This window comes from Lissotriton helveticus, chromosome 5_1 (assembly GCF_964261635.1).
Source record: "Lissotriton helveticus chromosome 5_1, aLisHel1.1, whole genome shotgun sequence".
In the NCBI taxonomy this organism is placed as follows: domain Eukaryota; kingdom Metazoa; phylum Chordata; class Amphibia; order Caudata; family Salamandridae; genus Lissotriton; species Lissotriton helveticus.
In genome coordinates, this window is record NC_136065.1 from 742927142 (window position 1) to 742950619 (window position 23478).

Genomic DNA, 23478 nt, shown 5'->3' on the forward strand with positions numbered 1-23478 from the left:
CTCCTGCTGGGTTAGCCGAGCAGCGAATTTCTACTTAACCACCTGCTATCATGAGAGACATCAGGGCTGCATCTTTTGAGCCCAGTACTGAGCCTGAAAAGCGTTTCCCACCCCACTTACAAGTGAAACTTGCTAAAATGTGCCTGGCTGCTCTTCACTGAAAAGCTTGGTTCTGCATACATTTTTAGCATATGTTTGTTCCTGCTGGGCCAGCCGAGCAGCGAATTTCTACTTAACCACCTGCTATCATGAGAGACATCAGGGCTGCATCTTTTGAGCCCAGTACTGAGCCTGAAAAGCATTTCCAACCCCACTTACAAGTGAAACTTGCTAAAATGTGCCTGGCTGCTCTTCACTGAAAAGCTTGTTTCTGCATTCATTTTTGGCATACGTTTGCTCCTGCTGGGTCAGCCGAGCAGCGAATTTCTACTTAACCACCTGCTATCATGAGAGACATCAGGGCTGCATCTTTTGAGCCCAGTACTGAGCCTGAAAAGCGTTTCCAACCCCACTTACAAGTGAAACTTGCTAAAATATGCCTGGCTGCTCTTCACTGAAAAGCTTGGTTCTGTATACATTTTTAGCATACGTTTGCTCCTGCTGGGTCAGCCGAGCAGCGAATTTCTACTTAACCACCTGCTATCATGAGAGACATCAGGGCTGCATCTTTTGAGCCCAGTACTGAGCCTGAAAAGCATTTCCAACCCCACTTACAAGTGAAACTTGCTAAAATGTGCCTAGTTGCTCTTCACTGAAAAGCTTGTTTCTGCATACATTTTTGGCATACGTTTGCTCCTGCTGGGTCAGCCGAGCAGCGAATTTCTACTTAACCACCTGCTATCATGAGAGACATCAGGGCTGCATCTTTTGAGCCCAGTACTGAGCCTGAAAAGCGTTTCCAACCCCACTTACAAGTGAAACTTGCTAAAATGTGCCTGGCTGCTCTTCACTGAAAAGCTTGGTTCTGCATACATTTTTAGCATACATTTGCTCCTCCTGGGTCAGCCGAGCAGCATATTTCTACTTAACCACCTGCTATCATGAGAGACATCAGGGCTGTATCTTTTGAGCCCAGTACTGAGCCTGAAAAGCATTTCTAACCCCACTTACAAGTGAAACTTGCTAAAATGTGCCTGGCTGCTCTTCACTGAAAGGCTTGGTTCTGCATACAGTTTTAGCATATGTTTGTCCTTCTGGGTCAGCCGAGCAGCAAATTTCTACTTAACCACCTGCTATCATGAGAGACATCAGGGCTGCATCTTTTGAGCCCAGTACTGAGCCTGAAAAGCGTTTCCCACCCCACTTACAAGTGAAACTTGCTAAAATGTGCCTCTCTGCTCTTCACAGAAAAGCTTGGTTCTGCATACATTTTTGGCATACGTTTGCTCCTGCTGGGTTAGCCGAGCAGCGAATTTCTACTTAACCAACTGCTATCATGAGAGACATCAGGGCTGCATCTTTTGAGCCCAGTACTGAGCCTGAAAAGCGTTTCCCACCCCACTTACAAGTGAAACTTGCTAAATGTGCCTCTCTGCTCTTCACTGAAAAGCTGATTCTGCGTACATTTTTGGCATACATTTGCTCCTGCTGGGTCAGCCGTGCAGCGAATTTCTACTTAACCACCTGCTATCATGAGAGACATCAGGGCTGCATCTTTTGAGCCCAGTACTGAGCCTGAAAAGCGTTTCCAACCCCACTTACAAGTGAAACTTGCTAAAATATGCCTGGCTGCTCTTCACTGAAAAGCTTGGTTCTGTATACATTTTTAGCATACGTTTGCTCCTGCTGGGTCAGCCGAGCAGCGAATTTCTACTTAACCACCTGCTATCATGAGAGACATCAGGGCTGCATCTTTTGAGCCCAGTACTGAGCCTGAAAAGCATTTCCAACCCCACTTACAAGTGAAACTTGCTAAAATGTGCCTAGTTGCTCTTCACTGAAAAGCTTGTTTCTGCATACATTTTTGGCATACGTTTGCTCCTGCTGGGTCAGCCGAGCAGCGAATTTCTACTTAACCACCTGCTATCATGAGAGACATCAGGGCTGCATCTTTTGAGCCCAGTACTGAGCCTGAAAAGCGTTTCCAACCCCACTTACAAGGGAAACTTGCTAAAATGTGCCTGGCTGCTCTTCACTGAAAAGCTTGGTTCTGCATACATTTTTAGCATACGTTTGCTCCTCCTGGGTCAGCCGAGCAGCATATTTCTACTTAACCACCTGGCTATCATGAGAGACATCAGGGCTGTATCTTTTGAGCCCAGTACTGAGCCTGAAAAGCATTTCTAACCCCACTTACAAGTGAAACTTGCTAAAATGTGCCTCTCTGCTCTTCACTGAAAAGCTTGGTTCTGCATACTTTTTTGGCATACGTTTGCTCCTGCTGGGTTAGCCGAGCAGCGAATTTCTACTTAACCACCTGCTATCATGAGAGACATCAGGGCTGCATCTTTTGAGCCCAGTACTGAGCCTGAAAAGCGTTTCCCACCCCACTTACAAGTGAAACTTGCTAAAATGTGCCTGGCTGCTCTTCACTGAAAAGCTTGGTTCTGCATACATTTTTAGCATATGTTTGTTCCTGCTGGGCCAGCCGAGCAGCGAATTTCTACTTAACCACCTGCTATCATGAGAGACATCAGGGCTGCATCTTTTGAGCCCAGTACTGAGCCTGAAAAGCGTTTCCAACCCCACTTACAAGTGAAACTTGCTAAAATGTGCCTAGCTGCTCTTCACTGAAAAGCTTGTTTCTGCGTACATTTTTGGCATACGTTTGCTCCTGCTGGGTCAGCCGAGCAGCGAATTTCTACTTAACCACCTACTATCATGAGAGACATCAGGGCTGCATCTTTTGAGCCCAGTACTGAGCCTGAAAAGCGTTTCCAACCCCATTTACAAGTGAAATTAGCTAAAATGTGCCTGGCTGCTCTTCACTGAAAAGCTTGGTTCTGCATACAGTTTTAGCATATGTTTGTCCTGCTGGGTCAGCCGAGCAGCAAATTTCTACTTAACCACCTGCTATCATGAGAGACATCAGGGATGCATCTTTTGAGCCCAGTACTGAGCCTGAAAAGCGTTTCCCACCCCACTTACAAGTAAAACTTGCTAAAATGTGCCTGGCTGCTCTTCACTGAAAAGCTTGGTTCTGCATACATTTTTGGCATACGTTTGCTCCTGCTGGGTCAGCCGAGCAGCGAATTTCTACTTAACCACCTGCTATCATGAGAGAGATCAGGGCTGCATCTTTTGAGCCCAGTACTGAGCCTGAAAAGCATTTCCAACCCCACTTACAAGTGAAACTTGCTAAAATGTGCCTGGCTGCTCTTCACTGAAAAGCTTGGTTCTGCACACATTTTTAGCATATGTTTGCTCCTGCTGGATCAGCCTAGCAGCAAATTTCTACTTAACCACCTGCTATCATGAGAGACATCAGGGCTGCATCTTTTGAGCCCAGTACTGAGCCTGAAAAGCGTTTCCAACCCCACTTACAAGTGAAACTTGCTAAAATGTGCCTAGCTGCTCTTCACTGAAAAGCTTGTTTCTGCATACATTTTTGGCATACATTTGCTCCTGCTGGGTCAGCCGAGCAGCAAATTTCTACTTAACCACCTTCTATCATGAGAGACATCAGGGCTGCATCCTTTGAGCCCAGTACTAAGCCTGAAAAGCATTTCCAACCCCACTTACAAGTGAAACTTGCTAAAATGTGCCTGGCTGCTCTTCACTGAAAAGCTTGGTTCTGCATACATTTTTAGCATACGTTTGCTCCTGCTGGGTCAGCCGAGCAGCAAATTTCTACTTAATCACCTGCTATCATGAGAGAGATCAGGGCTGCATCTTTTGAGCCCAGTACCGAGCCTGAAAAGCATTTCCAACCCCACTTACAAGTGAAACTTGCTAAAATGTGCCTGGCTGCTCTTCACTGAAAAGCTTGGTTCTGCATACATTTTTAGCATACGTTTGCTCCTGCTGGGTCAGCCGAGCAGCAAATTTCTACTTAACCACCTGCTATCATGAGAGAGATCAGGGCTGCATCTTTTGAGCCCAGTACTGAGCCTGAAAAGCATTTCCAACCCCACTTACAAGTGAAACTTGCTAAAGCTGCTCTTCACTGAAAAGCTTGGTTCTGCACACATTTTTAGCATACGTTTGCTCCTGCTGGGTCAGCCGAGCAGCAAATTTCTACTTAACCACCTGCTATCATGAGAGAGGTCAGGGCTGCATCTTTTGAGCCCAGTGCTGAGCCTGAAAAGCGTTTCCAACCCCACTTACAAGTGAAACTTGCTAAAATGTGCCTGGCTGCTCTTCACTGAAAAGCTTGGTTCTGCATACATTTTTAGCATACGTTTGCTCCTGGTGGGTCAGCCGAGCAGCAAATTTCTACTTAACCACCTGCTATCATGAGAGACATCAGGGCTGCATCTTTTGAGCCAAGTACTGAGCCTGAAAAGCGTTTCCAACCCCACTTACAAGTGAAACTTGCTAAAATATGCCTGGCTGCTCTTCACTGAAAAGCTTGGTTCTGCATACATTTTTAGCATACGTTTGCTCCTGCTGGGTCAGCCGAGCAGCACACTTCTACTTAACCACCTGCTATCATGAGAGACATCAGGGCTGCATCTTTTGAGCCCAGTACTGAGCCTGAAAAGCATTTCCAACCCCACTTACAAGTGAAACTTGATAAAATGTGCCTGGCTGCTCTTCACTGAAAAGCTTGTTTCTGCATTCATTTTTGGCATACGTTTGCTCCTGCTGGGTCAGCCGAGCAGCGAATTTCTACTTAACCACCTGCTATCATGAGAGACATCAGGGCTGCATCTTTTGAGCCCAGTACTGAGCCTGAAAAGCGTTTCCAACCCCACTTACAAGTGAAACTTGCTAAAATATGCCTGGCTGCTCTTCACTGAAAAGCTTGGTTCTGTATACATTTTTAGCATACGTTTGCTCCTGCTGGGTCAGCCGAGCAGCGAATTTCTACTTAACCACCTGCTATCATGAGAGACATCAGGGCTGCATCTTTTGAGCCCAGTACTGAGCCTGAAAAGCATTTCCAACCCCACTTACAAGTGAAACTTGCTAAAATGTGCCTTGTTGCTCTTCACTGAAAAGCTTGTTTCTGCATACATTTTTGGCATACGTTTGCTCCTGCTGGGTCAGCCGAGCAGCGAATTTCTACTTAACCACCTGCTATCATGAGAGACATCAGGGCTGCATCTTTTGAGCCCAGTACTGAGCCTGAAAAGCGTTTCCAACCCCACTTACAAGTAAAACTTGCTAAAATGTGCCTGGCTGCTCTTCACTGAAAAGCTTGGTTCTGCATACATTTTTAGCATACGTTTGCTCCTCCTGGGTCAGCCGAGCAGCATATTTCTACTTAACCACCTGCTATCATGAGAGACATCAGGGCTGTATCTTTTGAGCCCAGTACTGAGCCTGAAAAGCATTTCTAACCCCACTTACAAGTGAAACTTGCTAAAATGTGCCTGGCTGCTCTTCACTGAAAGGCTTGGTTCTGCATACAGTTTTAGCACATGTTTGTCCTGCTGGGTCAGCCGAGTAGCAAATTTCTACTTAACCACCTGCTATCATGAGAGACATCAGGGCTGCATCTTTTGAGCCCAGTACTGAGCCTGAAAAGCGTTTCCCACCCCACTTACAAGTGAAACTTGCTAAAATGTGCCTCTCTGCTCTTCACAGAAAAGCTTGGTTCTGCATACATTTTTGGCATACGTTTGCTCCTGCTGGGTTAGCCGAGCAGCGAATTTCTACTTAACCACCTGCTATCATGAGAGACATCAGGGCTGCATCTTTTGAGCCCAGTACTGAGCCTGAAAAGCGTTTCCCACCCCACTTACAAGTGAAACTTGCTAAAATGTGCCTGGCTGCTCTTCACTCAAAAGCTTGGTTCTGCATACATTTTTAGCATATGTTTGTTCCTGCTGGGCCAGCCGAGCAGCGAATTTCTACTTAACCACCTGCTATCATGAGAGACATCAGGGCTGCATCTTTTGAGCCCAGTACTGAGCCTGAAAAGCGTTTCCAACCCCACTTACAAGTGAAACTTGCTAAAATGTGCATAGCTGCTCTTCACTGAAAAGCTTGTTTCTGCGTACATTTTTGGCATACGTTTGCTCCTGCTGGGTCAGCCGAGCAGCGAATTTCTACTTAACCACCTGCTATCATGAGAGACATCAGGGCTGCATCTTTTGAGCCCAGTACTGAGCCTGAAAAGTGTTTCCAACCCCACTTACAAGTGAAACTTGCTAAAATATGCCTGGCTGCTCTTCACTGAAAAGCTTGGTTCTGTATAAATTTTTAGCATACGTTTGCTCCTGCTGGGTCAGCCGAGCAGCGAATTTCTACTTAACCACCTGCTATCATGAGAGACATCAGGGCTGCATCTTTTGAGCCCAGTACTGAGCCTGAAAAGCATTTCCAACCCCACTTACAAGTGAAACTTGCTAAAATGTGCCTAGTTGCTCTTCACTGAAAAGCTTGTTTCTGCATACATTTTTGGCATACGTTTGCTCCTGCTGGGTCAGCCGAGCAGCGAATTTCTACTTAACCACCTGCTATCATGAGAGACATCAGGGCTGCATCTTTTGAGCCCAGTACTGAGCCTGAAAAGCGTTTCCAACCCCACTTACAAGTGAAACTTGCTAAAATGTGCCTGGCTGCTCTTCACTGAAAGGCTTGGTTCTGCATACAGTTTTAGCATATGTTTGTCCTGCTGGGTCAGCCGAGCAGCAAATTTCTACTTAACCACCTGCTATCATGAGAGACATCAGGGCTGCATCTTTTGAGCCCAGTACTGAGCCTGAAAAGCGTTTCCAACCCCACTTACAAGTAAAACTTGCTAAAATGTGCCTGGCTGCTCTTCACTGAAAAGCTTGGTTCTGCATACATTTTTAGCATACGTTTGCTCCTCCTGGGTCAGCCGAGCAGCATATTTCTACTTAACCACCTGCTATCATGAGAGACATCAGGGCTGTATCTTTTGAGCCCAGTACTGAGCCTGAAAAGCATTTCTAAACCCACTTACAAGTGAAACTTGCTAAAATGTGCCTGGCTGCTCTTCACTGAAAGGCTTGGTTCTGCATACAGTTTTAGCATATGTTTGTCCTGCTGGGTCAGCCGAGTAGCAAATTTCTACTTAACCACCTGCTATCATGAGAGACATCAGGGCTGCATCTTTTGAGCCCAGTACTGAGCCTGAAAAGCGTTTCCCACCCCACTACAAGTGAAACTTGCTAAAATGTGCCTCTCTGCTCTTCACAGAAAAGCTTGGTTCTGCATACATTTTTGGCATACGTTTGCTCCTGCTGGGTTAGCCGAGCAGCGAATTTCTACTTAACCACCTGCTATCATGAGAGACATCAGGGCTGCATCTTTTGAGCCCAGTACTGAGCCTGAAAAGCCTTTCCCACCCCACTTACAAGTGAAACTTGCTAAAATGTGCCTGGCTGCTCTTCACTGAAAAGCTTGGTTCTGCATACATTTTTAGCATATGTTTGTTCCTGCTGGGCCAGCCGAGCAGCGAATTTCTACTTAACCACCTGCTATCATGAGAGACATCAGGGCTGCATCTTTTGAGCCCAGTACTGAGCCTGAAAAGCGTTTCCAACCCCACTTACAAGTGAAACTTGCTAAAATGTGCATAGCTGCTCTTCACTGAAAAGCTTGTTTCTGCGTACATTTTTGGCATACGTTTGCTCCTGCTGGGTCAGCCGAGCAGCGAATTTCTACTTAACCACCTACTATCATGAGAGACATCAGGGCTGCATCTTTTGAGCCCAGTACTGAGCCTGAAAAGCGTTTCCAACCCCATTTACAAGTGAAACTTGCTAAAATGTGCCTGGCTGCTCTTCACTGAAAAGCTTGGTTCTGCATACAGTTTTAGCATATGTTTGTCCTGCTGGGTCAGCCGAGCAGCAAATCTCTACTTAACCACCTGCTATCATGAGAGACATCAGGGCTGCATCTTTTGAGCCCAGTACTGAGCCTGAAAAGCGTTTCCCACCCCACTTACAAGTGAAACTTGCTAAAATGTGCCTCTCTGCTCTTCACTGAAAAGCTTGGTTCTGAATACATTTTTGGCATACGTTTGCTCCTGCTGGGTTAGCCGAGCAGCGAATTTCTACTTAACCACCTGCTATCATGAAAGACATCAGGGCTGCATCTTTTGAGCCCAGTACTGAGCCTGAAAAGCATTTCCAACCCCACTTACAAGTGAAACTTGCTAAAATGTGCCTTGTTGCTCTTCACTGAAAAGCTTGTTTCTGCATACATTTTTGGCATACGTTTGCTCCTGCTGGGTCAGCCGAGCAGCGAATTTCTACTTAACCACCTGCTATCATGAGAGACATCAGGGCTGCATCTTTTGAGCCCAGTACTGAGCCTGAAAAGCGTTTCCAACCCCACTTACAAGTAAAACTTGCTAAAATGTGCCTGGCTGCTCTTCACTGAAAAGCTTGGTTCTGGATACATTTTTAGCATACGTTTGCTCCTCCTGGGTCAGCCGAGCAGCATATTTCTACTTAACCACCTGCTATCATGAGAGACATCAGGGCTGTATCTTTTGAGCCCAGTACTGAGCCTGAAAAGCATTTCTAACCCCACTTACAAGTGAAACTTGCTAAAATGTGCCTGGCTGCTCTTCACTGAAAGGCTTGGTTCTGCATACAGTTTTAGCACATGTTTGTCCTGCTGGGTCAGCCGAGTAGCAAATTTCTACTTAACCACCTGCTATCATGAGAGACATCAGGGCTGCATCTTTTGAGCCCAGTACTGAGCCTGAAAAGCGTTTCCCACCCCACTTACAAGTGAAACTTGCTAAAATGTGCCTCTCTGCTCTTCACAGAAAAGCTTGGTTCTGCATACATTTTTGGCATACGTTTGCTCCTGCTGGGTTAGCCGAGCAGCGAATTTCTACTTAACCACCTGCTATCATGAGAGACATCAGGGCTGCATCTTTTGAGCCCAGTACTGAGCCTGAAAAGCGTTTCCCACCCCACTTACAAGTGAAACTTGCTAAAATGTGCCTGGCTGCTCTTCACTGAAAAGCTTGGTTCTGCATACATTTTTAGCATATGTTTGTTCCTGCTGGGCCAGCCGAGCAGCGAATTTCTACTTAACCACCTGCTATCATGAGAGACATCAGGGCTGCATCTTTTGAGCCCAGTACTGAGCCTGAAAAGCGTTTCCAACCCCACTTACAAGTGAAACTTGCTAAAATGTGCATAGCTGCTCTTCACTGAAAAGCTTGTTTCTGCGTACATTTTTGGCATACGTTTGCTCCTGCTGGGTCAGCCGAGCAGCGAATTTCTACTTAACCACCTGCTATCATGAGAGACATCAGGGCTGCATCTTTTGAGCCCAGTACTGAGCCTGAAAAGCGTTTCCAACCCCACTTACAAGTGAAACTTGCTAAAATATGCCTGGCTGCTCTTCACTGAAAAGCTTGGTTCTGTATAAATTTTTAGCATACGTTTGCTCCTGCTGGGTCAGCCGAGCAGCGAATTTCTACTTAACCACCTGCTATCATGAGAGACATCAGGGCTGCATCTTTTGAGCCCAGTACTGAGCCTGAAAAGCATTTCCAACCCCACTTACAAGTGAAACTTGCTAAAATGTGCCTAGTTGCTCTTCACTGAAAAGCTTGTTTCTGCATACATTTTTGGCATACGTTTGCTCCTGCTGGGTCAGCCGAGCAGCGAATTTCTACTTAACCACCTGCTATCATGAGAGACATCAGGGCTGCATCTTTTGAGCCCAGTACTGAGCCTGAAAAGCGTTTCCAACCCCACTTACAAGTGAAACTTGCTAAAATGTGCCTGGCTGCTCTTCACTGAAAGGCTTGGTTCTGCATACAGTTTTAGCATATGTTTGTCCTGCTGGGTCAGCCGAGCAGCAAATTTCTACTTAACCACCTGCTATCATGAGAGACATCAGGGCTGCATCTTTTGAGCCCAGTACTGAGCCTGAAAATCGTTTCCAACCCCACTTACAAGTAAAACTTGCTAAAATGTGCCTGGCTGCTCTTCACTGAAAAGCTTGGTTCTGCATACATTTTTAGCATACGTTTGCTCCTCCTGGGTCAGCCGAGCAGCATATTTCTACTTAACCACCTGCTATCTTGAGAGACATCAGGGCTGTATCTTTTGAGCCCAGTACTGAGCCTGAAAAGCATTTCTAACCCCACTTACAAGTGAAACTTGCTAAAATGTGCCTGGCTGCTCTTCACTGAAAGGCTTGGTTCTGCATACAGTTTTAGCATATGTTTGTCCTGCTGGGTCAGCCGAGTAGCAAATTTCTACTTAACCACCTGCTATCATGAGAGACATCAGGGCTGCATCTTTTGAGCCCAGTACTGAGCCTGAAAAGCGTTTCCCACCCCACTTACAAGTGAAACTTGCTAAAATGTGCCTCTCTGCTCTTCACAGAAAAGCTTGGTTCTGCATACATTTTTGGCATACGTTTGCTCCTGCTGGGTTAGCCGAGCAGCGAATTTCTACTTAACCACCTGCTATCATGAGAGACATCAGGGCTGCATCTTTTGAGCCCAGTACTGAGCCTGAAAAGCGTTTCCCACCCCACTTACAAGTGAAACTTGCTAAAATGTGCCTGGCTGCTCTTCACTGAAAAGCTTGGTTCTGCATACATTTTTAGCATATGTTTGTTCCTGCTGGGCCAGCCGAGCAGCGAATTTCTACTTAACCACCTGCTATCATGAGAGACATCAGGGCTGCATCTTTTGAGCCCAGTACTGAGCCTGAAAAGCGTTTCCAACCCCACTTACAAGTGAAACTTGCTAAAATGTGCATAGCTGCTCTTCACTGAAAAGCTTGTTTCTGCGTACATTTTTGGCATACGTTTGCTCCTGCTGGGTCAGCCGAGCAGCGAATTTCTACTTAACCACCTACTATCATGAGAGACATCAGGGCTGCATCTTTTGAGCCCAGTACTGAGCCTGAAAAGCGTTTCCAACCCCATTTACAAGTGAAACTTGCTAAAATGTGCCTGGCTGCTCTTCACTGAAAAGCTTGGTTCTGCATACAGTTTTAGCATATGTTTGTCCTGCTGGGTCAGCCGAGCAGCAAATCTCTACTTAACCACCTGCTATCATGAGAGACATCAGGGCTGCATCTTTTGAGCCCAGTACTGAGCCTGAAAAGCGTTTCCCACCCCACTTACAAGTGAAACTTGCTAAAATGTGCCTCTCTGCTCTTCACTGAAAAGCTTGGTTCTGAATACATTTTTGGCATACGTTTGCTCCTGCTGGGTTAGCCGAGCAGCGAATTTCTACTTAACCACCTGCTATCATGAAAGACATCAGGGCTGCATCTTTTGAGCCCAGTACTGAGCCTGAAAAGCGTTTCCCACCCCACTTACAAGTGAAACTTGCTAAAATGTGCCTTGCTGCTCTTCACTGAAAAGCTTGGTTCTGCATAAATTTTTAGCATATGTTTGCTCCTGCTGGGCCAGCCGAGCAGCGAATTTCTACTTAACCACCTGCTATCATGAGAGAGATCAGGGCTGCATCTTTTGAGCCCAGTACTGAGCCTGAAAAGCGTTTCCAACCCCACTTACAAGTGAAACTTGCTAAAATGTGCCTGGCTGCTCTTCACTGAAAAGCTTGGTTCTGCACACATTTTTAGCATACGTTTGCTCCTGCTGGCTCAGCCGAGCAGCACATTTCTACTTAACCACCTGTTATCATGAGAGACATCAGGGCTGCATCTTTTGAGCCCAGTACTGAGCCTGAAAAGCGTTTCCAACCCCACTTACAAGTGAAACTTGCTAAAATGTGCCTAGCTGCTCTTCACTGAAAAGCTTGTTTCTGCATACATTTTTGGCATACATTTGCTCCTGCTGGGTCAGCCGAGCAGCAAATTTCTACTTAACCACCTTCTATCATGAGAGACATCAGGGCTGCATCTTTTGAGCCCAGTACTAAGCCTGAAAAGCATTTCCAACCCCACTTACAAGTGAAACTTGCTAAAATGTGCCTGGCTGCTCTTCACTGAAAAGCTTGGTTCTGCATAAATTTTTAGCATACGTTTGCTCCTGCTGGGTCAGCCGAGCAGCAAATTTCTACTTAATCACCTGCTATCATGAGAGAGATCAGGGCTGCATCTTTTGAGCCCAGTACTGAGCCTGAAAAGCATTTCCAACCCCACTTACAAGTGAAACTTGCTAAAATGTGCCTGGCTGCTCTTCACTGAAAAGCTTGGTTCTGCATACATTTTTAGCATACGTTTGCTCCTGCTGGGTCAGCCGAGCAGCAAATTTCTACTTAACCACCTGCTATCATGAGAGAGGTCAGGGCTGCATCTTTTGAGCCCAGTGCTGAGCCTGAAAAGCGTTTCCAACCCCACTTACAAGTGAAACTTGCTAAAATGTGCCTGGCTGCTCTTCACTGAAAAGCTTGGTTCTGCATACATTTTTAGCATACGTTTGCTCCTGGTGGGTCAGCCGAGCAGCAAATTTCTACTTAACCACCTGCTATCATGAGAGACATCAGGGCTGCATCTTTTGAGCCAAGTACTGAGCCTGAAAAGCGTTTCCAACCCCACTTACAAGTGAAACTTGCTAAAATATGCCTGGCTGCTCTTCACTGAAAAGCTTGGTTCTGCATACATTTTTAGCATACGTTTGCTCCTGCTGGGTCAGCCGAGCAGCACACTTCTACTTAACCACCTGCTATCATGAGAGACATCAGGGCTGCATCTTTTGAGCCCAGTACTGAGCCTGAAAAGCATTTCCAACCCCACTTACAAGTGAAACTTGATAAAATGTGCCTGGCTGCTCTTCACTGAAAAGCTTGTTTCTGCATTCATTTTTGGCATACGTTTGCTCCTGCTGGGTCAGCCGAGCAGCGAATTTCTACTTAACCACCTGCTATCATGAGAGACATCAGGGCTGCATCTTTTGAGCCCAGTACTGAGCCTGAAAAGCGTTTCCAACCCCACTTACAAGTGAAACTTGCTAAAATATGCCTGGCTGCTCTTCACTGAAAAGCTTGGTTCTGTATACATTTTTAGCATACGTTTGCTCCTGCTGGGTCAGCCGAGCAGCGAATTTCTACTTAACCACCTGCTATCATGAGAGACATCAGGGCTGCATCTTTTGAGCCCAGTACTGAGCCTGAAAAGCATTTCCAACCCCACTTACAAGTGAAACTTGCTAAAATGTGCCTTGTTGCTCTTCACTGAAAAGCTTGTTTCTGCATACATTTTTGGCATACGTTTGCTCCTGCTGGGTCAGCCGAGCAGCGAATTTCTACTTAACCACCTGCTATCATGAGAGACATCAGGGCTGCATCTTTTGAGCCCAGTACTGAGCCTGAAAAGCGTTTCCAACCCCACTTACAAGTAAAACTTGCTAAAATGTGCCTGGCTGCTCTTCACTGAAAAGCTTGGTTCTGCATACATTTTTAGCATACGTTTGCTCCTCCTGGGTCAGCCGAGCAGCATATTTCTACTTAACCACCTGCTATCATGAGAGACATCAGGGCTGTATCTTTTGAGCCCAGTACTGAGCCTGAAAAGCATTTCTAACCCCACTTACAAGTGAAACTTGCTAAAATGTGCCTGGCTGCTCTTCACTGAAAGGCTTGGTTCTGCATACAGTTTTAGCACATGTTTGTCCTGCTGGGTCAGCCGAGTAGCAAATTTCTACTTAACCACCTGCTATCATGAGAGACATCAGGGCTGCATCTTTTGAGCCCAGTACTGAGCCTGAAAAGCGTTTCCCACCCCACTTACAAGTGAAACTTGCTAAAATGTGCCTCTCTGCTCTTCACAGAAAAGCTTGGTTCTGCATACATTTTTGGCATACGTTTGCTCCTGCTGGGTTAGCCGAGCAGCGAATTTCTACTTAACCACCTGCTATCATGAGAGACATCAGGGCTGCATCTTTTGAGCCCAGTACTGAGCCTGAAAAGCGTTTCCCACCCCACTTACAAGTGAAACTTGCTAAAATGTGCCTGGCTGCTCTTCACTCAAAAGCTTGGTTCTGCATACATTTTTAGCATATGTTTGTTCCTGCTGGGCCAGCCGAGCAGCGAATTTCTACTTAACCACCTGCTATCATGAGAGACATCAGGGCTGCATCTTTTGAGCCCAGTACTGAGCCTGAAAAGCGTTTCCAACCCCACTTACAAGTGAAACTTGCTAAAATGTGCATAGCTGCTCTTCACTGAAAAGCTTGTTTCTGCGTACATTTTTGGCATACGTTTGCTCCTGCTGGGTCAGCCGAGCAGCGAATTTCTACTTAACCACCTGCTATCATGAGAGACATCAGGGCTGCATCTTTTGAGCCCAGTACTGAGCCTGAAAAGTGTTTCCAACCCCACTTACAAGTGAAACTTGCTAAAATATGCCTGGCTGCTCTTCACTGAAAAGCTTGGTTCTGTATAAATTTTTAGCATACGTTTGCTCCTGCTGGGTCAGCCGAGCAGCGAATTTCTACTTAACCACCTGCTATCATGAGAGACATCAGGGCTGCATCTTTTGAGCCCAGTACTGAGCCTGAAAAGCATTTCCAACCCCACTTACAAGTGAAACTTGCTAAAATGTGCCTAGTTGCTCTTCACTGAAAAGCTTGTTTCTGCATACATTTTTGGCATACGTTTGCTCCTGCTGGGTCAGCCGAGCAGCGAATTTCTACTTAACCACCTGCTATCATGAGAGACATCAGGGCTGCATCTTTTGAGCCCAGTACTGAGCCTGAAAAGCGTTTCCAACCCCACTTACAAGTGAAACTTGCTAAAATGTGCCTGGCTGCTCTTCACTGAAAGGCTTGGTTCTGCATACAGTTTTAGCATATGTTTGTCCTGCTGGGTCAGCCGAGCAGCAAATTTCTACTTAACCACCTGCTATCATGAGAGACATCAGGGCTGCATCTTTTGAGCCCAGTACTGAGCCTGAAAAGCGTTTCCAACCCCACTTACAAGTAAAACTTGCTAAAATGTGCCTGGCTGCTCTTCACTGAAAAGCTTGGTTCTGCATACATTTTTAGCATACGTTTGCTCCTCCTGGGTCAGCCGAGCAGCATATTTCTACTTAACCACCTGCTATCATGAGAGACATCAGGGCTGTATCTTTTGAGCCCAGTACTGAGCCTGAAAAGCATTTCTAACCCCACTTACAAGTGAAACTTGCTAAAATGTGCCTGGCTGCTCTTCACTGAAAGGCTTGGTTCTGCATACAGTTTTAGCATATGTTTGTCCTGCTGGGTCAGCCGAGTAGCAAATTTCTACTTAACCACCTGCTATCATGAGAGACATCAGGGCTGCATCTTTTGAGCCCAGTACTGAGCCTGAAAAGCGTTTCCCACCCCACTACAAGTGAAACTTGCTAAAATGTGCCTCTCTGCTCTTCACAGAAAAGCTTGGTTCTGCATACATTTTTGGCATACGTTTGCTCCTGCTGGGTTAGCCGAGCAGCGAATTTCTACTTAACCACCTGCTATCATGAGAGACATCAGGGCTGCATCTTTTGAGCCCAGTACTGAGCCTGAAAAGCCTTTCCCACCCCACTTACAAGTGAAACTTGCTAAAATGTGCCTGGCTGCTCTTCACTGAAAAGCTTGGTTCTGCATACATTTTTAGCATATGTTTGTTCCTGCTGGGCCAGCCGAGCAGCGAATTTCTACTTAACCACCTGCTATCATGAGAGACATCAGGGCTGCATCTTTTGAGCCCAGTACTGAGCCTGAAAAGCGTTTCCAACCCCACTTACAAGTGAAACTTGCTAAAATGTGCATAGCTGCTCTTCACTGAAAAGCTTGTTTCTGCGTACATTTTTGGCATACGTTTGCTCCTGCTGGGTCAGCCGAGCAGCGAATTTCTACTTAACCACCTACTATCATGAGAGACATCAGGGCTGCATCTTTTGAGCCCAGTACTGAGCCTGAAAAGCGTTTCCAACCCCATTTACAAGTGAAACTTGCTAAAATGTGCCTGGCTGCTCTTCACTGAAAAGCTTGGTTCTGCATACAGTTTTAGCATATGTTTGTCCTGCTGGGTCAGCCGAGCAGCAAATCTCTACTTAACCACCTGCTATCATGAGAGACATCAGGGCTGCATCTTTTGAGCCCAGTACTGAGCCTGAAAAGCGTTTCCCACCCCACTTACAAGTGAAACTTGCTAAAATGTGCCTCTCTGCTCTTCACTGAAAAGCTTGGTTCTGAATACATTTTTGGCATACGTTTGCTCCTGCTGGGTTAGCCGAGCAGCGAATTTCTACTTAACCACCTGCTATCATGAAAGACATCAGGGCTGCATCTTTTGAGCCCAGTACTGAGCCTGAAAAGCATTTCCAACCCCACTTACAAGTGAAACTTGCTAAAATGTGCCTTGTTGCTCTTCACTGAAAAGCTTGTTTCTGCATACATTTTTGGCATACGTTTGCTCCTGCTGGGTCAGCCGAGCAGCGAATTTCTACTTAACCACCTGCTATCATGAGAGACATCAGGGCTGCATCTTTTGAGCCCAGTACTGAGCCTGAAAAGCGTTTCCAACCCCACTTACAAGTAAAACTTGCTAAAATGTGCCTGGCTGCTCTTCACTGAAAAGCTTGGTTCTGGATACATTTTTAGCATACGTTTGCTCCTCCTGGGTCAGCCGAGCAGCATATTTCTACTTAACCACCTGCTATCATGAGAGACATCAGGGCTGTATCTTTTGAGCCCAGTACTGAGCCTGAAAAGCATTTCTAACCCCACTTACAAGTGAAACTTGCTAAAATGTGCCTGGCTGCTCTTCACTGAAAGGCTTGGTTCTGCATACAGTTTTAGCACATGTTTGTCCTGCTGGGTCAGCCGAGTAGCAAATTTCTACTTAACCACCTGCTATCATGAGAGACATCAGGGCTGCATCTTTTGAGCCCAGTACTGAGCCTGAAAAGCGTTTCCCACCCCACTTACAAGTGAAACTTGCTAAAATGTGCCTCTCTGCTCTTCACAGAAAAGCTTGGTTCTGCATACATTTTTGGCATACGTTTGCTCCTGCTGGGTTAGCCGAGCAGCGAATTTCTACTTAACCACCTGCTATCATGAGAGACATCAGGGCTGCATCTTTTGAGCCCAGTACTGAGCCTGAAAAGCGTTTCCCACCCCACTTACAAGTGAAACTTGCTAAAATGTGCCTGGCTGCTCTTCACTGAAAAGCTTGGTTCTGCATACATTTTTAGCATATGTTTGTTCCTGCTGGGCCAGCCGAGCAGCGAATTTCTACTTAACCACCTGCTATCATGAGAGACATCAGGGCTGCATCTTTTGAGCCCAGTACTGAGCCTGAAAAGCGTTTCCAACCCCACTTACAAGTGAAACTTGCTAAAATGTGCATAGCTGCTCTTCACTGAAAAGCTTGTTTCTGCGTACATTTTTGGCATACGTTTGCTCCTGCTGGGTCAGCCGAGCAGCGAATTTCTACTTAACCACCTGCTATCATGAGAGACATCAGGGCTGCATCTTTTGAGCCCAGTACTGAGCCTGAAAAGCGTTTCCAACCCCACTTACAAGTGAAACTTGCTAAAATATGCCTGGCTGCTCTTCACTGAAAAGCTTGGTTCTGTATAAATTTTTAGCATACGTTTGCTCCTGCTGGGTCAGCCGAGCAGCGAATTTCTACTTAACCACCTGCTATCATGAGAGACATCAGGGCTGCATCTTTTGAGCCCAGTACTGAGCCTGAAAAGCATTTCCAACCCCACTTACAAGTGAAACTTGCTAAAATGTGCCTAGTTGCTCTTCACTGAAAAGCTTGTTTCTGCATACATTTTTGGCATACGTTTGCTCCTGCTGGGTCAGCCGAGCAGCGAATTTCTACTTAACCACCTGCTATCATGAGAGACATCAGGGCTGCATCTTTTGAGCCCAGTACTGAGCCTGAAAAGCGTTTCCAACCCCACTTACAAGTGAAACTTGCTAAAATGTGCCTGGCTGCTCTTCACTGAAAGGCTTGGTTCTGCATACAGTTTTAGCATATGTTTGTCCTGCTGGGTCAGCCGAGCAGCAAATTTCTACTTAACCACCTGCTATCATGAGAGACATCAGGGCTGCATCTTTTGAGCCCAGTACTGAGCCTGAAAATCGTTTCCAACCCCACTTACAAGTAAAACTTGCTAAAATGTGCCTGGCTGCTCTTCACTGAAAAGCTTGGTTCTGCATACATTTTTAGCATACGTTTGCTCCTCCTGGGTCAGCCGAGCAGCATATTTCTACTTAACCACCTGCTATCTTGAGAGACATCAGGGCTGTATCTTTTGAGCCCAGTACTGAGCCTGAAAAGCATTTCTAACCCCACTTACAAGTGAAACTTGCTAAAATGTGCCTGGCTGCTCTTCACTGAAAGGCTTGGTTCTGCATACAGTTTTAGCATATGTTTGTCCTGCTGGGTCAGCCGAGTAGCAAATTTCTACTTAACCACCTGCTATCATGAGAGACATCAGGGCTGCATCTTTTGAGCCCAGTACTGAGCCTGAAAAGCGTTTCCCACCCCACTTACAAGTGAAACTTGCTAAAATGTGCCTCTCTGCTCTTCACAGAAAAGCTTGGTTCTGCATACATTTTTGGCATACGTTTGCTCCTGCTGGGTTAGCCGAGCAGCGAATTTCTACTTAACCACCTGCTATCATGAGAGACATCAGGGCTGCATCTTTTGAGCCCAGTACTGAGCCTGAAAAGCGTTTCCCACCCCACTTACAAGTGAAACTTGCTAAAATGTGCCTGGCTGCTCTTCACTGAAAAGCTTGGTTCTGCATACATTTTTAGCATATGTTTGTTCCTGCTGGGCCAGCCGAGCAGCGAATTTCTACTTAACCACCTGCTATCATGAGAGACATCAGGGCTGCATCTTTTGAGCCCAGTACTGAGCCTGAAAAGCGTTTCCAACCCCACTTACAAGTGAAACTTGCTAAAATGTGCATAGCTGCTCTTCACTGAAAAGCTTGTTTCTGCGTACATTTTTGGCATACGTTTGCTCCTGCTGGGTCAGCCGAGCAGCGAATTTCTACTTAACCACCTACTATCATGAGAGACATCAGGGCTGCATCTTTTGAGCCCAGTACTGAGCCTGAAAAGCGTTTCCAACCCCATTTACAAGTGAAACTTGCTAAAATGTGCCTGGCTGCTCTTCACTGAAAAGCTTGGTTCTGCATACAGTTTTAGCATATGTTTGTCCTGCTGGGTCAGCCGAGCAGCAAATCTCTACTTAACCACCTGCTATCATGAGAGACATCAGGGCTGCATCTTTTGAGCCCAGTACTGAGCCTGAAAAGCGTTTCCCACCCCACTTACAAGTGAAACTTGCTAAAATGTGCCTCTCTGCTCTTCACTGAAAAGCTTGGTTCTGAATACATTTTTGGCATACGTTTGCTCCTGCTGGGTTAGCCGAGCAGCGAATTTCTACTTAACCACCTGCTATCATGAAAGACATCAGGGCTGCATCTTTTGAGCCCAGTACTGAGCCTGAAAAGCGTTTCCCACCCCACTTACAAGTGAAACTTGCTAAAATGTGCCTTGCTGCTCTTCACTGAAAAGCTTGGTTCTGCATAAATTTTTAGCATATGTTTGCTCCTGCTGGGCCAGCCGAGCAGCGAATTTCTACTTAACCACCTGCTATCATGAGAGAGATCAGGGCTGCATCTTTTGAGCCCAGTACTGAGCCTGAAAAGCGTTTCCAACCCCACTTACAAGTGAAACTTGCTAAAATGTGCCTGGCTGCTCTTCACTGAAAAGCTTGGTTCTGCACACATTTTTAGCATACGTTTGCTCCTGCTGGCTCAGCCGAGCAGCACATTTCTACTTAACCACCTGTTATCATGAGAGACATCAGGGCTGCATCTTTTGAGCCCAGTACTGAGCCTGAAAAGCGTTTCCAACCCCACTTACAAGTGAAACTTGCTAAAATGTGCCTAGCTGCTCTTCACTGAAAAGCTTGTTTCTGCATACATTTTTGGCATACATTTGCTCCTGCTGGGTCAGCCGAGCAGCAAATTTCTACTTAACCACCTTCTATCATGAGAGACATCAGGGCTGCATCTTTTGAGCCCAGTACTAAGCCTGAAAAGCATTTCCAACCCCACTTACAAGTGAAACTTGCTAAAATGTGCCTGGCTGCTCTTCACTGAAAAGCTTGGTTCTGCATAAATTTTTAGCATACGTTTGCTCCTGCTGGGTCAGCCGAGCAGCAAATTTCTACTTAATCACCTGCTATCATGAGAGAGATCAGGGCTGCATCTTTTGAGCCCAGTACTGAGCCTGAAAAGCATTTCCAACCCCACTTACAAGTGAAACTTGCTAAAATGTGCCTGGCTGCTCTTCACTGAAAAGCTTGGTTCTGCATACATTTTTAGCATACGTTTGCTCCTGCTGGGTCAGCCGAGCAGCAAATTTCTACTTAACCACCTGCTATCATGAGAGAGATCAGGGCTGCATCTTTTGAGCCCAGTACTGAGCCTGAAAAGCATTTCCAACCCCACTTACAAATGAAACTTGCTAAAGCTGCTCTTCACTGAAAAGCTTGGTTCTGCACACATTTTTAGCATACGTTTGCTCCTGCTGGGTCAGCCGAACAGCAAATTTCTACTTAACCACCTGCTATCATGAGAGACATCAGGGCTGCATCTTTTGAGCCAAGTACTGAGCCTGAAAAGCGTTTCCAACCCCACTTACAAGTGAAACTTGCTAAAATGTGCCTGGCTGCTCTTCACTGAAAAGCTTGGTTCTGCATACATTTTTAGCATACGTTTGCTCCTGCTGGGTCTGCTGAGCAGCAAATTTCTACTTAACCACCTGCTATCATGAGAGACATCAGGGCTGCATCTTTTGAGCCCAGTACTGAGCCTGAAAAGCATTTCCAACCCCACTTACAAGTGAAACTTGCTAAAATATGCCTGGCTGCTCTTCACTGAAAAGCTTGGTTCTGCATACATTTTTAGCATACGTTTGCTCCTGCTGGGTCAGCCGAGCAGCACATTTCTACTTAACCACCTGCTATCATGAGAGACATCAGGGCTGCATCTTTTGAGCCCAGTACTGAGCCTGAAAAGCATTTCCAACCCCACTTACAAGTGAAACTTGCTAAAATGTGCCTGGCTGCTCTTCACTGAAAAGCTTGTTTCTGCATTCATTTTTGGCATACGTTTGCTCCTGCTGGGTCAGCCGAGCAGCGAATTTCTACTTAACCACCTGCTATCATGAGAGACATCAGGGCTGCATCTTTTGAGCCCAGTACTGAGCCTGAAAAGCGTTTCCAACCCCACTTACAAGTGAAACTTGCTAAAATGTGCCTGGCTGCTCTTCACTGAAAAGCTTGGTTCTGCATACATTTTTAGCATACGTTTGCTCCTGGTGGGTCAGCCGAGCAGCAAATTTCTACTTAACCACCTGCTATCATGAGAGACATCAGGGCTGCATCTTTTGAGCCAAGTACTGAGCCTGAAAAGCGTTTCCAACCCCACTTACAAGTGAAACGTGCTAAAATGTGCCTGGCTGCTCTTCACTGAAAAGCTTGGTTCTGCATACATTTTTAGCATACGTTTGCTCCTGCTGGGTCTGCTGAGCAGCAAATTTCTACTTAACCACCTAATATCATGAGAGACATCAGGGCTGCATCTTTTGAGCCCAGTACTGAGCCTGAAAAGCATTTCCAACCCCACTTACAAGTGAAACTTGCTAAAATATGCCTGGCTGCTCTTCACTGAAAAGCTTGGTTCTGCATACATTTTTAGCATACGTTTGCTCCTGCTGGGTCAGCCGAGCAGCACATTTCTACTTAACCACCTGCTATCATGAGAGACATCAGGGCTGCATCTTTTGAGCCCAGTACTGAGCCTGAAAAGCATTTCCAACCCCACTTACAAGTGAAACTTGCTAAAATGTGCCTGGCTGCTCTTCACTGAAAAGCTTGTTTCTGCATTCATTTTTGGCATACGTTTGCTCCTGCTGGGTCAGCCGAGCAGCGAATTTCTACTTAACCACCTGCTATCATGAGAGACATCAGGGCTGCATCTTTTGAGCCCAGTACTGAGCCTGAAAAGCGTTTCCAACCCCACTTACAAGTGAAACTTGCTAAAATATGCCTGGCTGCTCTTCACTGAAAAGCTTGGTTCTGTATACATTTTTAGCATACGTTTGCTCCTGCTGGGTCAGCCGAGCAGCGAATTTCTACTTAACCACCTGCTATCATGAGAGACATCAGGGCTGCATCTTTTGAGCCCAGTACTGAGCCTGAAAAGCATTTCCAACCCCACTTACAAGTGAAACTTGCTAAAATGTGCCTAGTTGCTCTTCACTGAAAAGCTTGTTTCTGCATACATTTTTGGCATACGTTTGCTCCTGCTGGGTCAGCCGAGCAGCGAATTTCTACTTAACCACCTGCTATCATGAGAGACATCAGGGCTGCATCTTTTGAGCCCAGTACTGAGCCTGAAAAGCGTTTCCAACCCCACTTACAAGTGAAACTTGCTAAAATGTGCCTGGCTGCTCTTCACTGAAAAGCTTGGTTCTGCATACATTTTTAGCATACGTTTGCTCCTCCTGGGTCAGCCGAGCAGCATATTTCTACTTAACCACCTGCTATCATGAGAGACATCAGGGCTGTATCTTTTGAGCCCAGTACTGAGCCTGAAAAGCATTTCTAACCCCACTTACAAGTGAAACTTGCTAAAATGTGCCTGGCTGCTCTTCACTGAAAGGCTTGGTTCTGCATACAGTTTTAGCATATGTTTGTCCTTCTGGGTCAGCCGAGCAGCAAATTTCTACTTAACCACCTGCTATCATGAGAGACATCAGGGCTGCATCTTTTGAGCCCAGTACTGAGCCTGAAAAGCGTTTCCCACCCCACTTACAAGTGAAACTTGCTAAAATGTGCCTCTCTGCTCTTCACAGAAAAGCTTGGTTCTGCATACATTTTTGGCATACGTTTGCTCCTGCTGGGTTAGCCGAGCAGCGAATTTCTACTTAACCAACTGCTATCATGAGAGACATCAGGGCTGCATCTTTTGAGCCCAGTACTGAGCCTGAAAAGCGTTTCCCACCCCACTTACAAGTGAAACTTGCTAAATGTGCCTCTCTGCTCTTCACTGAAAAGCTGATTCTGCGTACATTTTTGGCATACATTTGCTCCTGCTGGGTCAGCCGTGCAGCGAATTTCTACTTAACCACCTGCTATCATGAGAGACATCAGGGCTGCATCTTTTGAGCCCAGTACTGAGCCTGAAAAGCGTTTCCAACCCCACTTACAAGTGAAACTTGCTAAAATATGCCTGGCTGCTCTTCACTGAAAAGCTTGGTTCTGTATACATTTTTAGCATACGTTTGCTCCTGCTGGGTCAGCCGAGCAGCGAATTTCTACTTAACCACCTGCTATCATGAGAGACATCAGGGCTGCATCTTTTGAGCCCAGTACTGAGCCTGAAAAGCATTTCCAACCCCACTTACAAGTGAAACTTGCTAAAATGTGCCTAGTTGCTCTTC